The sequence below is a fragment of the Colobus angolensis genome, unplaced genomic scaffold (genome assembly GCF_000951035.1).
Source record: "Colobus angolensis palliatus isolate OR3802 unplaced genomic scaffold, Cang.pa_1.0 Scaffold116, whole genome shotgun sequence".
Lineage (NCBI taxonomy): Eukaryota > Metazoa > Chordata > Mammalia > Primates > Cercopithecidae > Colobus > Colobus angolensis.
In genome coordinates, this window is record NW_012112697.1 from 3,157,152 (window position 1) to 3,182,587 (window position 25,436).

The 25,436-nt window shown below is 45.7% G+C and overlaps 1 protein-coding gene across 1 annotated transcript in view; it reads left to right on the forward strand.

The window, feature by feature from the left end:
• Positions 1-25,436, forward strand: part of ZFHX3 (zinc finger homeobox 3) — a 261,907-nt gene that overhangs the window by 161,783 nt on the left and 74,688 nt on the right. The gene's annotated exons all lie outside the window — the stretch shown is intronic.

The following is a 25,436-nucleotide window of genomic DNA, read 5'->3' on the forward strand; positions in this document are numbered from 1 at the left end:
GTTGGGCCTGGGTGTTTAGCTCCTTGAGGCCTCCTGAGGACTTCTGTTTGAGGGAGACATTACTGATTTAGCTGGTCCTCATGTTCCTTACTGACTTCATAGGTGAGCATTGTGTTTTGGAAGGAACGTGCAGGGATTGTCGCCTGCCTGCCTTTCTTTTTCTTTTCTTTCTTCTTTTTTTTTTTAAAGGAACTTGGCAGCACTTTTCTTGGAGCAACGCTCAGGCTTAGGAAAGTCACAAGCTACTACCCAGGGAGCAAGCCAACGGAAGATATTCTCTATTCTAAGATTCCTCCAGTACATACTTTAGATTCAATTTATTGGTTCAGATTGACATAGCAAATGCTACATCGTATGTCCTGCTCAGTGTTAAGAGTAGACAATTTGTGGCCTCAAAGTCTGGTCAGTAAAATTGAACTTTCTAACAAGTGCTTGTTATAAAAATTTCAGTTGTATTTGGGAGTGATTCTGGGTATTTTGGGTCCATGCTGCTTGCTACTTCAATGCATCTAGACCTTCTAGTGGGAGCTCGCCTCGTGTCTACCTCCCCATGTCGTCTCCCTGCAGCCACCTTTTTCCCCACTTCCCTCCCTCCACCCATGACTCCCCCTCCCATTGGGACTTCATTGGGTAGAATCACCTCCTCTTTTCTGTTTCTTCAATCTTCCAGTCTCTTGTGCTCAACTTAGATGCATAAGACTCGCCTCTTTCGAAATGAAAACTTTCCAAGAAACGCTCTCCTTTCATCCTAGGTCCCATGCTCTCTGACAGAATCTTCCAGATTCTTAAGAGAACCCTCTGACCTGCTCACCTCTATTCCACGTCTCAACCTCCTACAACCCATTTCCTCTGTCACCAAGCCACTCTTGGGAGGGTGCTGCTGATCTTTGACTGACACAGCCCAGGATGCGCTGGGCCTGACTGTTTTCTTTTTGCAATGTTTGAAATTGTTGCCCAGCCCTTTCTTGAAGCTCCCTTCCCTTCCCTTGCCTTCCCTTGGCTTCCAGGATGTTTTCCTCTTGTCCTCCGGCTTCCCTTGACAGCCTCCAAGCCTGACCCTGGCTGGTGGTTCTCTGCCTGCCCCATGTGCCTGGGCATCAGGCACTGTGGCCTAGTCCTCGGCTCTCAGCCTCTTGAGCTTTGATCTCCTGGTGCTGCCAAATGCCCTTGAACAGCTTCCTGGACGCCACTGGCCCCACCTCCCAGATGCTGAGCTTCCTGGACATCTCATTGGTCACACCTCCTGGACCCCTTGCTCACCACTCTCTCTGCCACACTTCTTTTTCCTTTTAATGACAGCTAGTCTAATGGCCTGGCCAAGCCAGAGACTCGAGGCCACTCCTGGTCCCTCAGTCTCCCGCAGCGCCTTTTTAAATGCAAAAAGTTACATAAATTATATGAAGAAGAGCATGCCCCTTTCCCATCCCCTTTTCCAGGGGTCAGCTTTCGACTTTCAGGTGTTTCTTTTGTTACTTATTTCCATGTTTCTCCTCATGCTTCTACGACTGTATCTTGTTTTTAAGTTTTAGATGTTACCTCTTGACTTTCTACCTGGGCAGATGAGGATTTCACTGGTGTGCTGTTCCACAAACCCACCTGCGTACGCACCTACACCCATACCCCAACCACAAACTCACTGAGATGGCACACACACCAGCCCCGATACCTCATACACACACATTCTTGCACCTGTGCACACACACACTTTCTCTGCATCCCACACATTCCATCGACATTCACATACACAGCCCACAAACAAGACACCATATCCACATACATTATACACACACACACCCTGTATACGCTCACACACCCACACAAGCCATATACTGCACCCACACGCCCCATCTGCATGCACCTCCTGCACATACACTGCACCCCCCACATGCAAACGTCATAAACTTATAGACACTGTACCCCCACACACCCCACACACGCTGACAAGCACCCTCACTCTACCCACAAATACACAGGCACTGCCCCGCACACACCCGCACCCCGCATACCCCACTTGGACTCCCTCCCATTCCCCAACCCCCTCCACACTCAGTCCTTCCTCCCTCCACCTTCTATTATGATTAAACAATAATTGGGGCTTATATTAATATTCAGTGTTTTCATTATTATAACTATAAATATTAATTGCAGCTGAGCCATGTAGAGTTTTATAATTTCATTTACCTTCTTTTTTTTAGTATATGTGCTGCCGAAGCGAGCACTCATTTACCTTCTTGTACAACTTATTGTTTTCTCTGGTTTTCTAGGTACCTATGATTAATTCATGGCGAACCTTACTCTGCCAGGAGTAGACATTTCCTAATCTCTGAACGCTCTGCTCTATCAGTTTTTCTGTCAGCTTCATTTCCTCCTGGAGGCATCCCTCCTAAGCCCCTCCAAAGCCCTCTGCCCACCTGCTCTTCTCCGGATCATCCGACTGCTCCTTCGCTGCCTCCTCATATAAATGAAACAGCAATTCCCAAATGATGGGATAGAACACAATTCAAGAATTTTTCTCCCAGCTGGAGTGGTCGTGGTTTCAACAGTCAGTAGGAATCGTTTGTTCAGGAAAGGGCTGTTGGGTGCTGGGGTAATTTTTGTCACTTGGAGGTCACTGCAAGACTGTCTCTTGCCATGTGTTTTTCAAACGCCTCTTCTGGTTAAAGTTGAAACACCTTAATTGGTGGAGCTTCTGCTTTGCCTCTGATCCCATCCATCTGCATGGGAGCACTCTCAGGAGTGAGGGACGAGGACGGGCCTGATGCTGAGGCCACTGGGCCATCTAGCTGTGGGGGAGCCCGTGCCCCACCCAGGGATTGTGGCCTCCGTTTGATCCGCTGCTCTGCATTAGTGCGCTGTCGAGTCATTCCCCGGATTCTTTTTCTTTCTAGCAGCACACCTAGACCTGTTTCTTGCTCAGGGTTTGTGTTTTGTTTGGGGTGTTTTTGTGGCCAGCTCTGCAAACATCATTGTTTTCATCGTCTGTTAAAACCTGGTCCATTTCACCCCTCAGTTCTTTCTTTCACTCTGCTCAGAATTCCTTTTGTATTGAGATGCCCACAGTAAACAGTGTACAACTGCCACTTCACCCGGAGTCTGTGGCCTGGAACAAACGGTTCCCCGTTTTGGAATGTGGTGCTTCCGTGGATGCAGGCCGGCACCAGTGCCTTCGAGGTTCCTCTCGTTTAGTGCGTACTAGGGGCTTTTCCCCCCCGAGAAGCGTGTGAGCAACGTCAGTGAGATGATGGACTTCCCTTCCGTATTTCAAGATCCTTTGGGATTGGCTTTGACCTGCAGTCATGTTTTTGTTCTCTCCCCTGCTCCCTCCCCACACCACACTCTTCCCCTCCCACACACAGGCTCCAGTTCAGTCCATGCTACTGATGACAGAAGGGACAAAGTATTACGTATTATTTATTCATAGTGACATGAACAAGAACTTGGTTCTGTTTTAGGAACCACTTTAAGAAAACTCATCTTAAGATATATCCTCCCTCTCCCCAGGGGTTGGCTCTTCAAAACTTGAAAGGATATCTTCAAGAGAGGGGACGTTATGGACCTGGTAGAATTGAGACGTTTAAGATGATCAACTTTAAATTTTGTAAACATCGACTTTATAGACTATTCCCAACTCTGTTCTCTTTAACACAAGGGTCAGGACATGATTTTTCAGCTAGAAACGTCATCCTGTGGCATCAAGAGCATTAGGAAGTCCTGGAGCACCTTTTAGGAGCCCCACCCGCTCTGACCAGAAGCTGCCCATCCATGGCTGTGCTGTCTCGAGTTGGAAGTTCTGGCTTTCTGTCATCATCCTGCTAAGTGATGACATTCCTTCTCCTTTCCTCTTCTCCTTTGTTGTCCACGTGCCACAGAATATTACACAAAACCCTTCAGAAACAACTCCCTGTCCCTTCTGAGTTCTGGACCTCATCCTCAGTCTCACTTCACCACCTGCGGGTATCTAGATGTCTCCTCCTAAGGCAGGAGGGGTGAACTCCACAATAGTTTCTGCCCTGTGGATGACAAAAAAATATCATCTATTCCCAGTTTACCTGTTATTTAAGTCACTTGTTTGCCAGTCGGTCCAGTTCATCATGTAGCCTGCCAACCCATGTGAACCTGTGGGTCTGGAGGAAGGAGTCAAGGTAGAAGAAATTGCAAAGGTCTCCTCCGTCCCTTCAGAATTTTCTGGTAGCAGCCAGGATCTATATCTGTCATGACTGGTTACGTAACCCTGTGAGAGGCCTTGTGGTTGGGCACATACATCTAAGTCCTGCCCTGCACCAGAGGACAGAGCCTTGGCCGCCAGCTGAATGCTAACAGTTAGGCTGCTGTGCCCATGTGGCCCTGCCGTGGGGGAGTCCTGCCCTTATGTCAGTGGGCAGGCCACGTCCTGTGTGAAATTGTCTTTGGTTCAGTGTGATGGTCTTTGTCGTTACACTTTTCCACCCTTACCCCACAATAGACACAAGCACGCATGCCTGCTGGGCCTTCCTGTTTTAAAAATGGCCTGGAAATACATCTCTCAAAGACAGTAACTCACCAGGTGAGGTTCCTCTTCCAACCCCCACAATTTATTTTTATTGGCTTGAGTGTTTTTTCTGCAAGACCAAGTAGTCTCTGGAATTGGTTGGGATTTGGTCTCGGCATTTCATACTTACCCACCCACAGGTAGAAGCCACTCATCATCACTGGCCGATGCCCTGGGCCAGAGCCCTGAGTTGCCAGCAGCTGCCATTTGCTTCCCTAGTTGACCAGAAGCTCTTGAAAAATGGAGAGCTCTCAGAGGTGGGTCATGTGGAGGATCAGCTTCCCTGTTTGCTTATTTAAAAGGCATTTCTGGCTCCTGGGTGAAACTGTAGTTAATTTAATTCTATCAAGTGCCCTGGGCTTTGAGAACACAGGCCCTTTGTGTTTCTGCTGTCAGCCTTTCTCCTTCTCCTCCTCCTCCTGTTTTCTCTCTTACTGGCCTTGTCCTAAGTACCTTCTCTTTCATGTAGACATAGACCTCCAAATTTTACATGCATGTAATTAAGTTCAACAATTCTTTACTGACAACCGATTACATATAAGGCTTTTTCTGAGCTGGAGAGCATAGCTGATCACTGATGCCTCCTCTGCGCTCTCAGTATGGACACACTGATGACTAGACCAGCTCAGGCGTTGGAAGTCACTGGACCCGGACTCAGTTTACAGAGGGCGCACAATGATTCAGAATTTAAGAGACTTGTTTTGCTTGGAGCAAAAAGCAGTATCCCCCTTTACAGATACATCTTTGGCATTCACAGTAGTGAATTTCTGGGGCCAGAGAGGTGCACATAGCTTGCCAAGTGATAGTGTGGTTTTGGTGACAGCCTTTACTGCAACACTCACTGGCCTCATTTGATGGATCATTTTTTAAACCAAGTTTCAGGGTGTTCTGCTTAACTTATATAGCTTAAAAGACCAAGAATATATACTGTCTTCAGCTTTCTTACTTGGTTTTGTTTTTATTTTTCAAAGTTGGTGTAAGGCTGCTCTCTAAATATAAAGTATATCTTTTTTTTGTAAATAGCTAAATTATATGCAATTTCAGTGTAATTTTTCTGATAGCACTAAAATATGTTGTGGCCAGCTCTGAATTTCTGAAATACTGTTTTTATAAAACCAGCACACCCATACTTTTTTCTCCTTTCCTTTTTACTGTGCTTCTTGTTGACCGGGCTTGGGGAAGGTATAGGAACTTAAAGTATCTTTAACTAGAGAAGTTAAATGTAAAAGTGCACCAAAACAAATGGGGGTGACTGAAATTTTAAGTGTTTATAGAGGCATGGAGAAAATATGACTTTATCTGTCTAAAGGACATTCCCTGATGAAGGACTGTTTGGACAGGGATTGTAAATTTCAGCATGCTTTTTAGAAAGATGCTTCACAATGCAAGGGTAAAGAGAGGTCATTATGTATGAACATGAAAAGAGAACATAATATTGTTAAATGAAAAATGAGTGTACAGGATAACATAGGTTGATTCCTTTTTGTAAGTATTTTTCTTACAGCTTTAAAAATAATCATTCAAGCAAGGAGTTTGTGACTGGTGTCTGGTTGTTTTGGGGGTGGGATGTATTTATATGGACTAACAGAATGTCAGGTGTGTGGCACGGGCTCAGATGGTGGTGGTGTTTGTTGATAGAGATTTTAGCAAAATCACTAACAGGCTACCGAGAAGTAAATCTTGGTTGTCTTTTGTTCATGGAGGTGTTTTTTATTTGCCAGTATTCGTAGTTTGATCACTCTGTGATTCTCTTGCATTTTGCATTTACATAGAGAGGACAGGAGTAGTTCTCAGGGTGTACACTGTCTTGTTTTTCTGTTGGAACAGAGTTCTTGATTTGCCTTAATTAGTCCTCTAACAATCTACAAAGGTCAGTGCCAATTGCCTGTTCATTTACATTTGTAATTGTGATGGCTTCTGATTACATATTTTTGTCTTAGTCCTTCCTAAGTACACGCTAGTGTGTCCTCCCCCACCCGGCCCCCCGCAACACACACACCCCAGAGTGGTGTGAAGGCCAAAAATCTGACTCCTCATAGATGAAACCTTTGTAGCGACTGTCCAGCCTCACTGGAACTTCAGTGTCTGTTCTGGAAAGCCATCTTGGAGAGGCTGTTGCTTCTAAGTTAGGGATATAATGAAGCCAGAATCAGGGAAATTACGTCGATACCAGGCAAGAAATCTGAGAGCCATTATCTAGGAGCCTTGTTGAACTGAGTAATTAAGGGCAATTAAACTTTTCTGCTTGCTCTCTGCAAAATATGCTAATGATCTGGTCTGCTGGAAGGTGGACATACGCAGTGCTGTTTCACTGCTGTCAGATGCTGCTGGCCTGTAAGGTCTCCTGGAGAAGGTGTGGCATCACCAGGATGGACAGGTGGGCAGTGGGTTGAGCGTGCAGCCTCCCACCCAGCCTCCTATGTCCTGGCTGTCTGTTCCAGGACTTGCACCTGCTCACCAGTTACCTAGACCTGGCTGCAGTGGCCTGGGCTGCAGTGATTCATATTCACTCACTCTTTGATATTCTAGACCCACCATTCATTCGTTGTGTTATTTTTCTGAGATGATGAGCTCCCAGGGTTTTGTGCGTGTTGTTTCAGCATGTGACATTGTGGCATCAGCTGTACACTGCCCTTCTGGTTAATGTTGTTCTTGGTCAGGGTCTCCAGGCTGTCTTCCATGCTGTCTTCATGAGTGGGTGGCAGTGCATGCCTAACGCTGCCCGCTGGGAGAAGCAGTGATACTGTAGCCTCTCACTGCTAGGGAGGGTGTTTTTTTTTTTGGCACAGCAAAAAATAAAAGGAAAAAGGGGTACCTGCTGGTGGTTCCTGGAATTAGGAGAGACAGTATATGGGTGTGGTTGTGTGTTGAGGGGTGAGCATTGGGCAGGGGGTCCTCTGTTTACGGATGTGAGCATGCCAGAGACCCCCGTTGGCTCGTCAGAGCCCAGTGACATGGGGACCCCCAAGGGAGCCACAGGACATCATGTCATACCAAGTGTTCTTTTTGTGAAACCTTTATTTTCAAACATCCCAAGTCACCTTCGAAAGGTATATCCAAGAAACTTGACAATTTGAAACTCTGCCCTAGACTGAATGTGGATAGCTAGCCAGTGAGTGGGTGTTTGTGCTGGGCTGGGAGTTGGGGGTTCTGTCCCTGGATTTCACCGGAGGGGAGAGACGTTCTAAAGCCGACCGTAGCAGAAAGTGGCAGCCGTCCTCTGCTGTCTCCTGCCCTGTGTGCAGACCCCTCCCATATGGATCCCCCCTCCTAGCCCCTGGAGTTCACACCTTCTCCATTACCTGAATGGATGTTTCCAGAGAAATAATGATTTGTACCTGTACCGTCTTTAGTAACGTCCAAAGAATCCATTTCTAGGGCTACTTACATCCTATATGAAACTTGTTCCCGACCTTGGTAGGGGCCAGGGAGGAAATAGAACATGCATCTATGTCTCTGCGGACAGAAATAGCTCAAAGGCTTTTTCTCAGAGTCACAGATGTTAAGGAACCCCCTTCAAACTGTGACCCAATTATAAGAATTATGGTTCCAAATTATTTTTTTCAAACATTGACGAGCAGTGGAAAGTTTTGTGGCCTCACAAATCAGTCTAAGCACTACCCATACCTCCCTGGTTCCTGGGCTTTCAGATTCCCTGAGAGCCACAAGGAAGCATCTCAAAATTCTCTATTAATGCTCAATAAAATTTTAAATCCAGTTTCTGCATCATACTAACCAGATTTCAAGTGCTTAATAGTGACATGGGGCTCATGGTTAACTTCGTACAGATTTCTAGAACAGTTCAGAAAGTTCTGTTGGACCATGCTCAGCTCCTCCTCACTGGGTTTGCTCAGACTTCTGGTAGATCCAGACTAGGTTTGGGTGACATTTTCCTTAATCTTTTTTGGCTTGCATTTTAGAGAAGTGTGGTTCCCGCCAGCCTGGATGGGGGTACATCTTTTCTTACTGATCTTGCTCTCTGTTTCACAGTTTTTCTCAGTATGGGAGAAACGTCTTCAAATAAGCATTTAATTTTGCGTTTTGCCACTTATGTCTTATTCCATTAGCAGTTTTGAGGGACTTTGAAAGGACTTTGTAAAGATGTGTTTTTCAGAGTGGATGTTAAATGGCTTTTTATCGTTTTATACCTCAAGACTATCTTGAGACCTTTTGTGTATATGTTAATAAAAGGAGCCATTTATTGCTTTTAAAAGATCTTTGACCTCTGCTCTAATTAGAATATCAAAAATCAGACAGTGTGTGATTTTCTTGGTACAGGGCCATCTGTTGTTTCAACCCAAAATTTTATCCACAGTTGTCATATTATAAAGTCAAAAAAGAATGTGTGTATTTTTCACCCCCCATTTCCATTGGTTGGCTTAAACAAAAGAATTGTATTTTCTCATAGTTCTGGAGGCTAAAGGTGCAAGATCCAGGTGCCGGCAGGTTTGGCTTCTCCTGAGGCCTTGGTCTCGTACAGCCTTGTCTCTGTGGGAGTCCCCCTGGTGTCTGTCTCTATGATTAGGACATACCAGATAGACTGGATTTAGGGTCTACCCTAAAGGCCTCATGTTCACCTAATCACCTCCTTGAAAGTCCTGTCTCCAGTCATAGCCACATCCTCAGGTACTGGAGGTTGGGACTTCAACCTAGGATGCTGGGGGGAACCACAGTTCAGTCTATAACCCGGACTTTCTGATATCTGAGGCCAGTTTCTTGTTTCCTTTTCTATGGTTACTTTGGGTGGGGCAGGAGGGTAGGACGTAAAGGTGGTGGCAGAGATGAAGGGAGGTCATGGAGATCCTGGAAGTCGCCTCGGGCAGAACCGTCAGCGCCCACCAGGCCTTCTCTGGCTTCCCGCTCTCAGCACACCGTTCTCAGTGCTGGCTTTGGTATGGGATTAACTACTGCAACCACTGGAAGGGGAATCCGAATGAAGCTGGCCGTGCTCAAAGATACTCGTGAGGACGGGAAAAGGGGTCAGAGCCATGAGTCCTCTGAGCCCATTTTACCATGACTCTTTCCATAGCCCTCGCTGAAACCTCCCTGCTGGCAAACAGCAAGAGGACTGATAGCCGGCCACATAGAGGAAGGTTCTTGTGCCTGTGAAATTTGATGGTCTTAGCATCGAGAAAAGCTGCCTTTGCTGAGGGTGCTCCTTCAGGCTGGCCTGTGTTAGGCTCCTTTTGGAGGGATTTATAGAAATAGAAACTCCTTGGCCGGGCGTGGTGGCTCACGCCTGTAATCCAGCACTTTGGGAGGCCAAGGTGGGCGGATCACTAGAGCTCAGGTATTGGAGACCAGCCTGGCCAACATGGTGAAACCCCATCTGTACTAAAAATATAAAAATTAGGTAGGCATGGTGGCAGGTGCCTGTGATCCCAGCTTCTTGGGAGGCTGAGGCAGGAGAATTGCTTGCACCCGGGATGCGAAGGTTGCAATGAGCAGAGGCTGCACCACTGCACTCCAGCCTGGGTGACAGAGCAAGACTGCGTCTCAAAAGAAAAAAAAGAAATATAAACCCCTCCCTGCTGCCCACTGCGCTTTTAGGAACTGAGCAGATCTCACTAGGCTTGTGTGTGGTGTTTGTGCTCTGGTTGGGGTAGATGCTTGCTAGAGCCTTACAATTTTCTATGACCTGTTAAGAGTATAGAATTCAATACGGTGCCAGTTGATTGACTGGACTTCCATCCAAAGGATTTCAGTTGCTGGAAGTACCTGAAGGACTTTTTATTCCTTAGTTTTTCCTTACCCTGTGTTACATACTCCAGGCTAGACATGATAGAAAGATCCCAGTGTGTATATTGTTACCCTGTGTAGCTTTCATTCACTTGCGCCTCCAGGGCAAGTCACATCCTGCTTCCCAAGGCTGGTCTTTCCCAGAATGAGCCTGTGATGCAAGCCCCGAGGGCAGCCTCCACAGGGCCATTCCTGTCCTGCACGAGTGTAAAGCAAAGGCGAACTCGGGCCTTTCCTGGCAATCCTGGATGTCTCAGGTCGCTAGGTTCCCATTGCACCAGCCCATCTGTCTCAGTGCCATGTTGCCAGTGGCTGCTGTATTGGATGTGCAGACAGAAGCCATTTCCTTCCCTGTAGAATGTTCCTGAGGACAGGGCTACTGTAGACAGCAGCAGAGTAGGGACTTGGTGCTGAGGCCCAGGGCCCAGGGCCCAGGGCTGTGCTCGTCTCGCTGTGTCTCGCCTCCTTGCTGCGGGCTGACAAACGCATCCACGGGACAAGTAGCACTTTGCCCGAGGGGTGGGATTCTTTGTGTCTAGAAAACAAAACAGTGTGATCCATCGCTGGATTCTCTCCAGGATAGAAATGAAGAAATCCTAAGACTGAGGTGAGCAAAGAGGCAGCAGTTACCTGTGACTCTGCACACTCCCGAGCGTGTGCCTCGGGTTGCTCGGAGAAGTGGGAACAGTTCGAATGGTTTTCCTAATGCCCAAAGCCCTGTGTGACTTTCTTGTGTGAGTCCATTTCAGAAGCATTGAGAAACCCCACAGCATGGAGGGCAGCCCTGATCTGATTGGCCCTGGCAGGGGTCCTCACTGGAGTGGCTTCTAGCCTGTCACCGGCACTGGCACCAGTGAAGTGTGTGTGTGATGAGGATGTGGCCTGGCCATCTGCTGTGCAGCCCTGAACCCAGCCCATATGGTTTTATGGCAATAACTGGGATTTTGTAGTAGATGTCAGCTGGACTTTTGGTGAGTGAGTTTTTTTGTTTTTTGTTTTTTGTTTTTTTTTTGTAGAAACAGGGTGTCTACACAGGCTGGAGTACTGTGGCACAATCATGGCTCACTGCAGCCTCGCATCTCCTGGGCTCAAGTGATCCTCCTGCCTCAGTCTTCCAAGTAGCATAGGCATGCACCACCACGCCTGGCTAATTTTTTTATTTGTAGACAGGGTCTCACTATGTTGCCACTGAACTCCTGGCCTCAAGTGATCCTACTGCCTCAGCCTCCCAAAGTTGTGATTTGCCCTGTTCAGGTTTACAAGTCCACTATAATTCAGGTGTGAGTTGCCTCCTTCACCACTCAACCCATGGCCTCCAGTTAAGGGGAGCCCCTTCGGGCAGGGAGTAGAGGTGCCATGTCTCCAGCAACCTTGAGTACAGGGCTGACTGCAAGGAGGAGGGGTCTGAGTTGACCTGAACTTTGAGGAATCCATGCACGTGCTTGTCTGGGATCAGCATAGTGCTTTGGGGCTCTCTGTTTTAGCCCAGGGATCAGAAGGTTTTTTTCTGAAAACTAAATCCTTTCCTAGTGACTCACTGCCCAAGTATGAAACACAGGAAAGACTTTTGTCCTTTTAACTTGAGGACAAGTCGTCTGTACTACAACATAAGCACCAGACACGAAGAATGAGAAACTAGCTGTGCTCAGGGTGTGTGCGGTGATGACTAAGGCAAATCGAGATTCTCCTCCTACACTGGACCCTCTGATGCGTCGTCACTTTCCGCAGACCATCTTCCTACAGAAGACCGTGATGTTTATTTCCACAATAAGAATTTGATCTCACTCTTAGATATTGTAACAACAACAAAAACCTACACAGTGCCTTAACACCTTTGTACTCTTGGTGGCCACAGTGCTGCGTGTCCAGAGGTCATTATTCCGTTCTTGAGGGCTGATGACCTACTTCTGATTTCCACGTCTAGCTGGCCTTTGACAGACAGGCCTGATCGAATTCTGCAGCCATTTGATTCTCTGAGGACCTGTGCCCAGACCTCAGGCGGATCTGGAGACTTCCTTAGAACACATAAGACCGGGGAGATTTGTGCCATACTGGGCTGTTTTCTCTGGGCTTTGGTTTAATCAGGAATGTAGACTGTTTTTTGGTTTTGGTAGACGGCATGCAGGGGCAGGGCTTCCAGTCATTTCTGTAAGGCATTATTACAGGGCTAATTGGGAAATAGTGATTCTTTTTCAATAGCTATTTTGGAATCACCCCCCTTTGTCCCCCGCCAAGTCCCTGTTCCCCTTGGGATTGTCAGGCTCACGTTGAAAGACCCCCAGAGGGAAGGATGTTGGCATATATCACAGATATCTGGAAAGAATGTTTCAACCACACCTGGCTGCCGTGTGTGAGGACAAATTTAATTTATTTTGAAAATCTGGCCACAGGCAGCTTTTTCTGTTTGTTTCTTTAGGGGGGAAAAAAATTGAAAAGCAGCAGCAAGCTATGGTTCACATTTGTTTTCTTCCAGATTGGACCAGCCAGCAGAAGAGAGATTATCTCTAAAGGATATGAAAGGTTTAATCATTTTAATTTTGTTTTTATTAAAGTTTATCATAACTTTTTTTTTCAACATGCCTGGGTAGAACAGAAGGAGAGAAGAGGAGGTAATATAAATATACAGAAACCCCCAAGCATTTGGTTAATAAAACTTTCCAACGGGCGATGCCTTTTGGGGAGGAAGTGGTTGGATGGCTGGGGATGGCGGGCCGGCTGGAGAAGGCGGTGACTGTGCTGAATCGTGGCCAGCATCTTGCAAGCTTCCTGTCCAGTTCCAGCAGACACTTGTGGGAGCTCAGAGCTTTCATGAAACGGAATGAGAAGAAGCTCTGACTGTGGGCTTATTCCATCATGTTTCTCAAGCAAGACTGAATCCCTGAGCCATCTGTGGCTGAAGAAGTCTGAATTTACAGAGAACAATAAAATTTGCTTCTATGAGATTCTTCCACCCCTGCCATCTCAGTGAAATATTTGAACCCGGATATTTTGAAAACTTGCTTTAGGCCAAAACCTCTGAAGTTGCATGCGTGCACGTGTGTTTTATGAAGCGGTGAAGTTGGGATAAAAATAGCCTTGGTTTTGGATAGAAAAACTATCCTATAAATTATGATGAAGCTGAGTAACTAGGATGCTAGATTAACAGGACTTTAGGCTCCTTTTCCCTTTAGGACAGAAAAATAAGCTCATTTCAACATTAATTCAGTTGTCAAAAATCACCTGGGCGTGGGCTGGCGTTATCATCACAGGTGTTCAGTGCGGCCTCCCGTCTTCCAGGGCTGTAAAACTCGGCAAAGGCGTGACTGTTTGGAATTCCAGTCCTGGGACCAGGCAGGATGTTGCATCACCTGATAATCATGAAATTATCTTTACCATTATGTTCTTACAAAGGCTTGAAATTTGACTTGCACATTTTAGACATCGTTTTAAGCAGCAGGATTAAAGCATTGTCATCTCGTTATACCTGACTTAACCTGGCAGTCAGTTAACCCTATACCAGTCTTTAAGTTTTTGGCTGCATTAGCACTTGCAGTACTTTCTACAGCATTTTTATGGGTGGAATGGTTTGTTCATCAAGGAGAAGCGGCTCTTGCAGTGAAAGCTGCAACTCCAGTTCCTTGAATGAAGTAGAAACTCACTGAGGCTTCATCTCAGCCATGTGAGCAATAACCTGGCTGTGTAGATAGTCACACGTTTTATGAAGTTGCCCTCAGGGATTCCCAGGGCATCTGGCTGTGCCTCCTGGCATAGAGGGCTTCCAAGAGGAGCCGCGCTGGATCTGCAGCCTCCCTGCAGGGCTGGGCTCACAACCAAGCCAGGTCTCCCCGCTGAGAAAGGGACCCAGAGCCTAGTGGCTGCCCCCAGTCTGCAGGGATCTGCCGTGTTCAGGCAGCGTGTGTTCCAGGTGGAAGGGCGGCCAGGCCACCTTACCGGCCTGTAAGTTTGGAATTCTTCTATGGGAGTTACGTGAGCCAGTAAGGGGTAGTTTTCTTGGCTACTCTCAGCTCAAGTTGTATGAACACTAAAAAGGAACAGACACTGGCCCATATCATTCTCTGTGGGCTTCTTGATGGGAGCACAGCATCAACAGGTTAGGCTTTCAGAGGAAGAGAGACCTGACACCTCTCCCGTCCAGGACTTCTGTCCCGGGTTGGACTGGATGACCCCAGCAGTTGTGGTGTGTAAGTTTGGTCCTTGTTTTTGAAGCTGTATCACAGGTTATGAAGACAGCAGAAGGTGGGAAAACAAAAAATTATTCTTCTGTTTCACACCACTCAGCTATAGATCACAGAAACACTGCAGAGTGGCTTCAGTGAGTTAGGAGGGCATGGCGTGGTAGCTCACACCTGCAATGCCAGCACTTTGGGAGGCAGGAGGAACCCTGGAGCCAGAAGTGTGAGTCCTGCCTGGACAACATGGTGAGACCCTGTCTAAAAAAAAAAAAAAGAGGAGGTTTCATTTTTCCTTATATAAGCAGCCTTGGGAGGAGGGCAGTCAGGTGCAGAAGTGAAGGTTCCGCTGCTTCTATCCTTCCATGTAGCCATTCTTACCAAGCACTTGTTGGCTCCTTCATCTGAGCTCCAGGCAGGAGAAAGTGGGGCCGGTGAGAGTGCATGCGCCACCGTAGACCACCTCTTTAAAGTTTCCTCTAAAGCCCCGTCCACTTGCTTTCTCCTACATCTCATTGGCTGGGACTGCATCATATGACTGTCCTCAGGCACAGCAGACAGCACTTTTTGGGTGATAGTATTGTGCTCTGAATAAAGTGAGTGTTCTGTTAGCAAGGAAGTATGGTTTTTAGGAAGGCAATTAGAAATGTCAGCCATATGTCTTTTAAAAGATAAGAAGATTAAGTAAACTGTGTTATGATTATGTGGTGGAAATCTGTGTAGCCATTAAGAATAATGTTCTTGATTAATATTTAAGGATATGGAAGCAAGCTCCCTAGACTGAGGGGTGGGTAGCAAGACCCTAAACCACATATAATTGTCACAATTTCCTTAAAAATATCTGTACATAGACAGCACTGATTATGGACAATTTTTATTGTCTTCATACTTTTTCTGTTTTCAAGATTTTTGACAATAGGCACTTAGGCTTTTATGATCAGAAAAAAATGGGCGAACTTGAAGTGTAAGGAGTAGAGAACCTGGTAATTACTACCTTGTATATGAACTATACTTGATGGAAAAAATAAAATGAGTAATAAAAGGGAAAATCTATAAACACGTAGTGATAATGGAATGATGACGAGTAGCTGAGGTGGTACGGATTCATCAAGAACAAATCTCATCATACTAATAAGATAAAATGAAAGAACGTACGTGAATTCTCACTGAAGAGAGAAGTTGTACAAATGCAAATTTATATTCTGGGGCCTCTAAATGTGCAGCAGAAACATTTGCCATTTTCTCCAAGCATGCTTTTTGAAGTCATTCAGAGGCATTCTTTTCCCTTCATTCTTGCATTGGAAACATTGGGGCATGTTGAGCTTTGCAGCTGTTTATTAAACATCTGTTGTTAGTTGTAAATACTGGTTGCTGTGAGGGAATATAAAAAGAACAGAAGAAATGAGCCCAGTCTATGATCTTTTGGAAGGATGTGAAAAATACTCCCATTGAAGGTTAACAGGGTTCAAGGTGGTCCATGGTGAGCACCAGAGAGTGAAACAGGAAGTAAATACTCTGGGCCTTCGAGATGGTCCATGGTGAGCACCAGAGAGTGGAACAGGAAGTAAATACTCTGGGCCTTCAAGATGGTCCATGGTGAGCACCAGAGAGTGGAACAGGAAGTAAATACTTTGGGCCTTTGAGGGTAAGGAATTCCTGGGCTGAATGATGGGGAAGCTCTAAGGAGAGGGTTAGGCTGAACCTGGAAAGATAAATGGATAGAGGCAGAGGAAGAGGACCCCGGGCTGTTGTGGGAGTTTGGGACTCTGGTCAGGAGCCAATGAGCAGGCCATTCTGCCTAAAGAGAGGATCTTGGGTAGGGCCAAAAATTGGAATCCCATTTGCTTCCATCTTTGGGAAGTCTAGTTTCACCCATTCCCCGGCCCATGCTCCTCCACCCCCACCCCGCCCCGTCTTTTGAAAGACGAGTAGGTGAGTGTGAATATGGATTTATTTAAAACAAATACCTGGCTGGGCAAGTGGCCCATGACTGTAATCTGAGCACTCTGGGAGTCCGAGGCGGGCGGGTCACTTGAGGTCAGGAGTTTGAGGTGAGCCTGGTCAACATAGTGAAATCCCTTCTCTACTAAAAATATGAAAAATTGGCCAGGCATGGTGGCGTGTGCCTGTAGTCTCAGGTACTCGGGAGGCTGAGGCATGAGAGTTGCTTGAACCTGGGAGATGGAAGTTGCAGTGAGCCAAGATCTCCCCACTGCACCCCAGCCTGTGTGACACAGTGAGACTCCGTCTCAAAAAAAAGCAAGAAACAAATACATGAAAACTCCTGTTTTTCTCGTAATCTGCTAAACAAATTGAGAACCTAGAGAGTGCTTTCACATGTTGAATTCTAACTAAAAAGAAAGCCTTAAAGATGGGAATAATATGTTGATTTGGGGGCTATTTGTATTGGAGGGGAACTGCAAGTGCTGATGGGAGCTCTGTTTTCATTGAACATTTTCCTTAATATGGAAACAGTAAGTAGTAAATGAAATTTACATATGATCTGAAGTATGTGTAATACGTATAATTGCAAACTGCTTGAGAATACAAAAGTATATAATTGGACTAAGAGTTATTTTATTTTCAGTTTGTAATTCCTTAAAAATTTTTAAAATTTTGGCCAGGTGTGGTGGCTCACACCTGTAATCCCAGCACTTTGGGAGGCCGAGGCGGGTGGATCACAAGGTTAGGGGATTGAGACCATTCTGGCCAACATGGTAAAACCCCGTCTCTACTAAAAATACATGCTGGTCATGGTGGCGCGTGCCTGTAATCCCAGCTACTTGGGAGGCTGAGGCAGGAGAATTGCTTGAACCAGTGAGTTGGAGGTTGCAGTGAGCCGAGATCATGCCATTGCACTCCAGCCTGGCAACAGGGCAAGACTCTGTCTGAAAAAAAAAAAAAAATTAGCTGGGCATAGTGGCTACTTGGGAGGCTGAGGCAGGAGAATCACTTGAACCCTGGAGGTGGAGGTTGCAGTGAGCCAAGATTGCGCCATTGCACTCCAACCTGGGCATCAGGAGCAAAACTCCATCTCAAAAATAAATAAATAAAATGTTGATATAATTTCAGACTCACAGAAAAGTAATGTACTTTACGTAGTAAGAAAATTCTCTCACCTGCATTCCCCAAATATTAGTATTTTACCACATTTCCTTTTTTGACTTCTCTCTCGCATTCACACTCTTACTCTCTCCATAAATATGGAGAATAAATAGAAATAATACACATTGCTATTTTTTTGGAACCATTTCAGAGTAAATTTCAGACATGGTGCCCCTTGACATCAAAATAAGTTAGTGTCTGTTTCCTAAAAACAAAGATATTTTACATAACCACAGAACAATCATCAAAATCAGAGAATTAACATTGCTATAAAACTATTAGGTTATTATAGTTCTTATTCAGATTTTCCTGATGATATGCTTTGTATGGAAAGAATATGTTAGATCACAAAGTGTATTCAGCTGTCCTCTTTCATATTCCTTACTTTTTTTTTTTTTTTTTGAGATAGAGTCTGGCTCCTTCACCTAGACTGGAGTGCAGTGGCACGATCTTGGCTCACTGCAAGCTTCGCCTCCTGAGTTCACGCCATTCTCCTGCCTCAGCCTCCCGAGTAGCTGGGATTACAGGCACCCACCACCACCGCCACCACTCCCAGCTAATTTTTTGTAGTTTTAGTAGAGACAGCATTTTACCGTGTTAGCCAGGATGGTCTCGATCTCCTGACCCTGTGATCCGCCCGCCTCGGCCTCCCAAAGTGCTGGGATTACAGGCGTGAGCCATTGTGCCCGGCCGTTTTTTTTTTTTTAAAAGACAGGGTCTAGCTCTGTAGCTCTGTCACCCAGGCTGGAGTACAATGGCAAGATCTTGGCTCACTGCAACCTCCGCCTCCTGGGCTTAAGTGATCCTCCCACCTCAGTCTCCTGAGTACCTGGGACTACAGGCATGCATCACCACATCTGGCTAGTTTTCATATTTTTTTTAGAGATGGTGTCTCATCATGTTGTCCAGGCTTGTGTTGAACTCCTGGGCTCAAGCAGTCTGCCTGTTTTGGCCTCCCAGAGTGCTGGGATTACATCTCACCTGGCCCATATTCTTTAATCTAGCATTGTTCATCAGTCTTGCCCTTTTCTTTTGTGACCTTGACATATTTGAAGAGTGTAGGTCAGTTATTTTGTCAAGTATCTTTCAACTCGGTTTGTGTGGTGTTTCCTTATGATTAGAATCAGGCTGTGTATTTTGGTAGAAATGCCAAAAAAGAAAGTGTGTTCTTTCTCGTATATTGTTTCATGAGATACATGATATTGATTTGTCTCTCTATTGCAGGCGTCAGCTTCGGTCAGTTAGTTATGGTGGTTCCTTCTAGGGTTATCCATTCTCAAGTTTCTATTTTTTCCTTTGTGATTAATGAGAATCTAGTGAGGAGATACTTGGAGATGATTTAATAAGGAACTGAATTGTTTAAATGAGATTATTTTGAAGAAATAGCTAATAAAAATCAATAGGGAGAAATATTTGGCAAATGAAAGTGGTGGTCATTAAGGATTATTTTTAGCCTGTACTCTCCTTCCCAGTTTTCCAGATGATTAGGAAATTCAGCAGGCCAGAAGTTCAAAAAGACTAGGAAGAATTTTCCAAAATGTCACTGATCACTGATGGTGCAAATGAGAGGTGGTGGCTTTGGGAAGTGGACAAAAAAACTATTATAGAATAAGAAGGAAGATCTTATGTTACCTTGGCCAGGGCCTGAGTAACAGGGTCTTAGGAATGTGAAAGTTGGTATTATGATAAATTGTAACTTATTTCTAACTCCTCTTTAAGAAAACAAAACAAAACAAAACAAAAAAAAACAACACTTTTAGCTGTCATCAGTGTGTTCTTCCATAACTGAGCCTCTGGTTGGCGAGGGCTCTGGCTGGCTGGTCCTTGATGGATGATGGCAGAGGAGTTGGTAACTGTGCAAGAGTGGACAGAAGGGAAAGTGAGGGCTCCGGGGCCAGGCTCGCTGTTTCGCATTTCTAGTCTCCCCCGTATTTTTTAAATGTAAGACCTGGAAATAGCATTTGATGAATTTTCCATTTTCTCTACTAAAACTATTAAAAATTTGAAGTCCCTCCTGCCTTCCTTTCCATCTTCTCTCCCTTATCTGAAGGAAATGAATGAGAAGGCAGATGTTTGCCCTGGGATGGCTCAGAAAGCATAGTCTCATCTTCACCTTTCACCCTTTTTCTGTTATTTGGATTTTGGAAATACAGCCTTCTGATTTTTCTTCCTCTCGTGTCAAATCATCATCAGCTTTTTCTCCTGTCCATTCTTAGAAGTCCTGCCAAGCCCCACTCTTCCTTTCTGGAGGTAATTATTCCTGCTTTCATCTTCAAAGCTGTACGTACAATAGGGTCGTTTATCACGACTCCTGAGGTGAACAGAGGGCTATTGAGCCCTTGAGCCTGGAGAAGCAATCAAGGTGGAGGTGCAGAAGGTGATCAAGAGGCTCTGTGTGCCTGAGGAATCTCGCTGTCTAACAGGAGAAGATTCCTAAGAAGCCTGTTGATGTGGACACTGAAAACTGAAGATCTCCCAGTGTGTAAAGGTCATGGGATGTAGTTGTAGCCAAAGATAGAGCGCGAACAGGTGGAGGGGGAGAAGCAAGAGCCGACGGGCGCTAAGGACTGTCCCCTCTAGGGAGTGCGGAGCCCTGAGATTTGGGGGACCTGACAAAGTCACCTGATCTCTCCTTGTTTTAGAGGGTAAGACTGGCTCCCCTGTGGAAGATGGAAGTATGTGAAGGAAAGCTTACATAAGGTGAAAGATGCCAGAGGGTCTAGGTTAGAGTGAGATACTTAATGCTGTGTTTAGGTGGTCCCACCTGGGAGAAATGGGGAAGAGAGCAGGTAGGGATGATCTGAGGATGTGGCCTTGGGCCTTGGATGGGCGCTGATTCTCCAAGTGGGAGAGAACAAGATGAGGGGCAGGAATGGGTAAGAGGGGAGGGTGAAAATGATATTATCATCAAAACCACACATACCTCCCTCATTCCCCACTTTTCTAAATGAATACAGCAGAGAATCTGTACCGCTGACTTTTGCACACAATTATATTTATGTATTCTTTATGTATCTCGTTATTCCAAAAAGATTGGACAGCCTCGTTTGGCTGATTATTTAATATTTGCTTACTATTCATCCCTAAAATTATAAACCTCTTGAGGCAGGGGTCATGTCTTACATTACTTCTGTCCAGAATCTGTCCAGAATCCCATTGATCAGTGGCTCAGTCAGTTCCATGCTTCCTTGGGCGCCATCTTGCCAGAGCCCTGTGGGTTCCTTGGCAGACTCTGTGCAGCTCTTGCTATTGTCACCATTTTTTTTTTTTTTTTTTGCCTCCACAAACACCCTTTTCAGTGATTGGTGAGAACTTTCCAGAAAAACTGACTCAACTGGTTGGTGCAGTGACCAGAGGTATCATTAGAAGAGGAAAGCTGCTACCTTAAGAAAATAGTGCCTGGGCACACACAAGCATCCCTTTTTTTTTCCTGTCAAAGAGTCTACTCTGTGGGTTTGCTACTTTTTGCCTTGGCTAGAAACTTGACAGGAAATGACTACAAGAGCAAAAATAGATGATCCAATCAAAATAAATGTGGATTACATGTTTAAACTGGTGTCAACAATAAATGGAAGAAGAGTTTACTCCTGGGTGGTGGTACTCCACGAGGGTACTAACGCGTGGGATTACGATGTTGCTTCTTTCGGTCTTAGATTTTGGCATGTTTTGTCTTCTGAAAGGCGTTCCACGTGTCTTGCCATCTTCCAGATAGAAGAGGACCCGCTTAAAAAAGAGTTCTCATCTTCCTACTCAGGATTAGACAGAGTGTACTTCTCCATTGCATAAAGTGCACATTTCCAGAGCTGTGCTCTGTGAGTGATGCTGTTAGTGCAGTTTTTTCTTCTAAAGTGTGTGTAACCACTCAGAGTCATCACATAGTATGCTACACTGCCATTATTGACACCTGGTGGAGTAGAATTAATGCTGAGCTTGTCCCAGCAGAGTCCCAGATGACAGCTTCCTGTGGGGTTGAGGATGCCACCTGGACAGTCTCCTGCTGCCTTAGTGAGACTTGACACTGGACCCACCAGGTCATCTTTTGTTCAGTCCATGGTGGGAAACACTCATGCCAATGAGATGCATTCTTTCTGAACAGTTCCCTCTCCAAAATAAGAAAAGCAATACAGGCAAGAATAATGACTGTTCGTATTTTGCAGAACATCTTCCAGAAAGATGATAATTTAGGGAATCTAGATATTTCCTGCTTATCCCATTGTTTCCAGGTCATTCTCTGGCTTCAGTTAAGCTGGAACTGCAGGTTGGTGGGTTTGTGCCTGTGTGGATGGTGAATGGGTGGGGTTGTTGGTGGTGGGGTTGGTTCATGTCACTTCTGTACACCGAAGATGTTCAAAGAGGTGGCATTGCTTTGAAGAACCTCTGGGATAGAGTGAAAGGGGCTTATAAATGTCCTTGGACATTCTGCTTAGACCCAGTGCCCATCTCATTTCCATCTCCTCAACTCAGAGGGACTCTCTTATACTTTTTTTCTTTCTTACTCAGTGAAGACTGGGGGCTTTCAGATCAGACCTGGTTGCAGGAGCTTTTATAAGTGACATAGAAGTTTAGATCCCAACTTTTCTGAGCTTCACGACCTTGGTCAAATTATATAACCTGAGGATTTCTCACATTTTCAGGTAACCTAATGAAAAAAATGGTCCCTCACCCCAGAAGAATGCTCATGAATGCACATGCACAAAGTGTCCACATGTTTGTTTCAGGGGCTCCCAATTACACCCTTCTTGAGCCTCAATTCTTTTACCTATAAAAGGGGATGCAAATGCACCCTCGGGGGTCTACCTCATTAATCTTTGTTTGACAGGTAAATGAGGATATGTACATAGAGTGTCATCATACTTAGTGTGGAGCCTGGCACATAGTGGGTGCAACCTTTCTTTCTGACCCTTCCTCTCTGGCTACTGCTCTCACCCTCTCTCTCTCTACATCTGCCAAGGGAGAAAAGTTAGTCTTATTTCATTTTAGGATCATTTGTTAGGACACAGCCCTGCCAGATTTTCATTTCATCTGTCCACAGTGATTTCTTTGTTCCTTTTTTTCCTCCTTCCAATTTGGGCATCTCACGACTGCATCACATTATCTTTCTGGGCTGCAGCCTCAGTACACCCATTTCCTCTGTGTGGGAGGAGTATGTTGAGCTCAGAGAAGCCCCGGGTCTCCCTCTCCCACTTAGGGCTGTCCCAGTGGTATGTGGAATCTCCAGCATGGCGTTTCCTTCACTGTGTAGGGCAAGGGGAGCCCTACTGCAGAGTTCATGCCTCAAAGGAGCATGAATGGCGTAACCATGACCTCAGTCTGTGGGGTACACAGCAGCACAGAGTGCTCCTCTGCAGATATGGAAGTCTTGGTCAGCAGCAGAATTGGGAAGAACCAGTCCTGATGGTGGAAGCCCTCATTTGTGATGAGTTGGAGGTGACCCTGACCACCTCCAACCCACAACCTTCCTCCTTAGGCAGTCACAGGTAGTGGGAGGTACCTTCCGTCTCAGTAGCAAAAACTCGGCTTCTCTTTCTGTTTCCTATACCTGCCCCCATAGCCTGTGACAGTGTACTCCTTGTCAGTGTGCCCTTGGGTTGGCGCATTGGGTGGGGGAAAGATCCACCTTCATTCCCAGGGCTCACCAGAGAGCGAGCCAAGTACTGCTGTTAACAAGGGGCTGTCACAGCCTAAATGCCTAATATAGTCCAGCACAGGGCTGCCATGAAGGTGAAGACAGATCCCAGCACTCACAGCCCAACTCGGGGCTGAACGGGCTTGTGTGTATAGTGAGGGTTCAGCTGGGCTGGTGGATGGTACCTTGGAGAGATCTTATCAACAAGCCCTTTTCCCATTGATGTCTTCACCTTCTGACCTTACCTGGTTCTCAACTGAGTCCTCAGTCTTGTGCCCTGCCTAGGCATTTGGAAGTCATCCGTAAATGCTTGTTGGTGAGACTCCTTCAAGTCACAGATTCGTCTTAAGAAAGTGAAAGCTTCTCTCTCAGGTTCTTAAGTTAACGTTTCATCTTCTATTTAAAATAATTCATTAGGGTGGTTCAGCCAGCTGTCACTATCCTGACAGTAGGCAGGAATGTAAAATCCACTTTTGAAAATAGCCTCATTGGTAGAGGAATATTGGCCTCACCTAACACCCACTTGGGCTCTCCTGGCTGGAAATGCACTGGCCCACATCTTTATTTGCGTCCTCCAAGATTCCAGGACAGTCTGTCATTTTTCAGGTGGCATCATCACGACTCATAAATTGAGCAACACTTCCGTTAGATTGCCCTAGGCATCATCTTCAAAACTCTCACATCTGGATGTTTCCAAATACTCCGCCATGTAGATGATTGATGGCTTTCATTCTTGGCTGGATTCTGAGATAGGCCATAGCTGTTGGGATTGGAATTGGTGGTCCTGATGTGCCACTGTGTGATCAACAGATCGATAACATTGGTGGCCATGCAGTGAGGCCCAGGAGTGTGGGCCACCTGAGAGGTCAACTGCTGCTCTGTCAACAGTATTTGGTGCTTCATTCACAAGTGTAGAGAAAGATTTCAAAGCTTTATGTGTGTGTCTATTGATACACGACAGTCTGTTGCCCAGATACAATGCTTAAACTGTTTGGGTGGCCTGGGAATACTTTCACATCTTCCTAAGAAGGGGGATGAACGCCCCCTCAAGTTTCCTACAAAGACAAGAGAGCGCAATGCTCTGAGTTGCTGCTGAATGATTGATGTGGTCTTGTTTGTACATGTGCTTCTGTGTTTTCTGATGTGTATTTAATGAAGCTTCCCATGTGCCAGGTATCTTCAGAACCCTAGAGACATGGTGGTCAATGTGGGTAACCAGGCCCCAGGTCTTGTGCAGCTTACATCAAGAAGGGTTTATGAGGAGTAAATAAAAAGAAAAATATAAGGGTCAGGTAAAGAATTAAAATCAAATATAAGATGGGTGACTAGGGGTTGATGGGGTACCTGTTGTAGAGGGATAGTCAAGAAAGGAAGTTTTTTAAACAAATAAACCTTCTGTGTTCCTGTGTTGGATAATTTCAAACATATCCATAAGTAGACCATGAACCAGCAGACCCCATGAACCTGTCATCCATCCTCGGCAGATACCCACTCACAGCCAGTCCTGTTCCATCTCTACACTACCCCTCACTCCCTGCTTCCCTGTACTCAATTACTTTCAAACAAATCCCGGTTATATCATTTCATCCATATTTGTCTCTCTCTCCCTCTCCCTCTCTCTCCCGCCCCCCTCTCGACGGTCTCACTCTGTCACCCAGGTTGGAGTGCAGTAGCATGGTCATTTACGGTCTTGATCTCCCAGGCTCAAGCTATCCTCCTGCCTCAGTCTCCTGAATAGCTGGGCCTGCAGTCACACGCCACCATGCCTGGCTAATTTTTTTTTTTATTTTTAGTGGAAATGAGGTTTTGCCGTGTTGTCCAAGTTGGTCTTGAATTCCTGAGCTCAAGCAATCCTCCCACTCCGACCTCCCAAAGGACTGGGATTACAGGTGTGAGTCACCATGCCTGACCTGTATCTCTTTTTTAACAAGACTACAATATCATTATCAGACCCCTAAAAATTATAAACTCATGGAATCATCAAATATTGGGTTCGTATTCAGAATTCCCTAATACATGGATTATTTTTATTTATTTCAATTTTGATTTTTGTAGAGGCAGGTTCTTGCTTTGTTGCCCAGGCTGGTCTCAAACTCCTGGGCCTAAGTGATCCTCCACCTTGGCCTCCCAAAGTGCTGGGATTACAGGTGTGAGCTGTCATACCCAGCCTGATACATGGGGTTTTTGATAGTTGGTTTGTTTAAATCCAGATGCCAACATGGCGTTCACATTACATGAATTGATATGTCTCTAAAGTCTCTTTACCTGT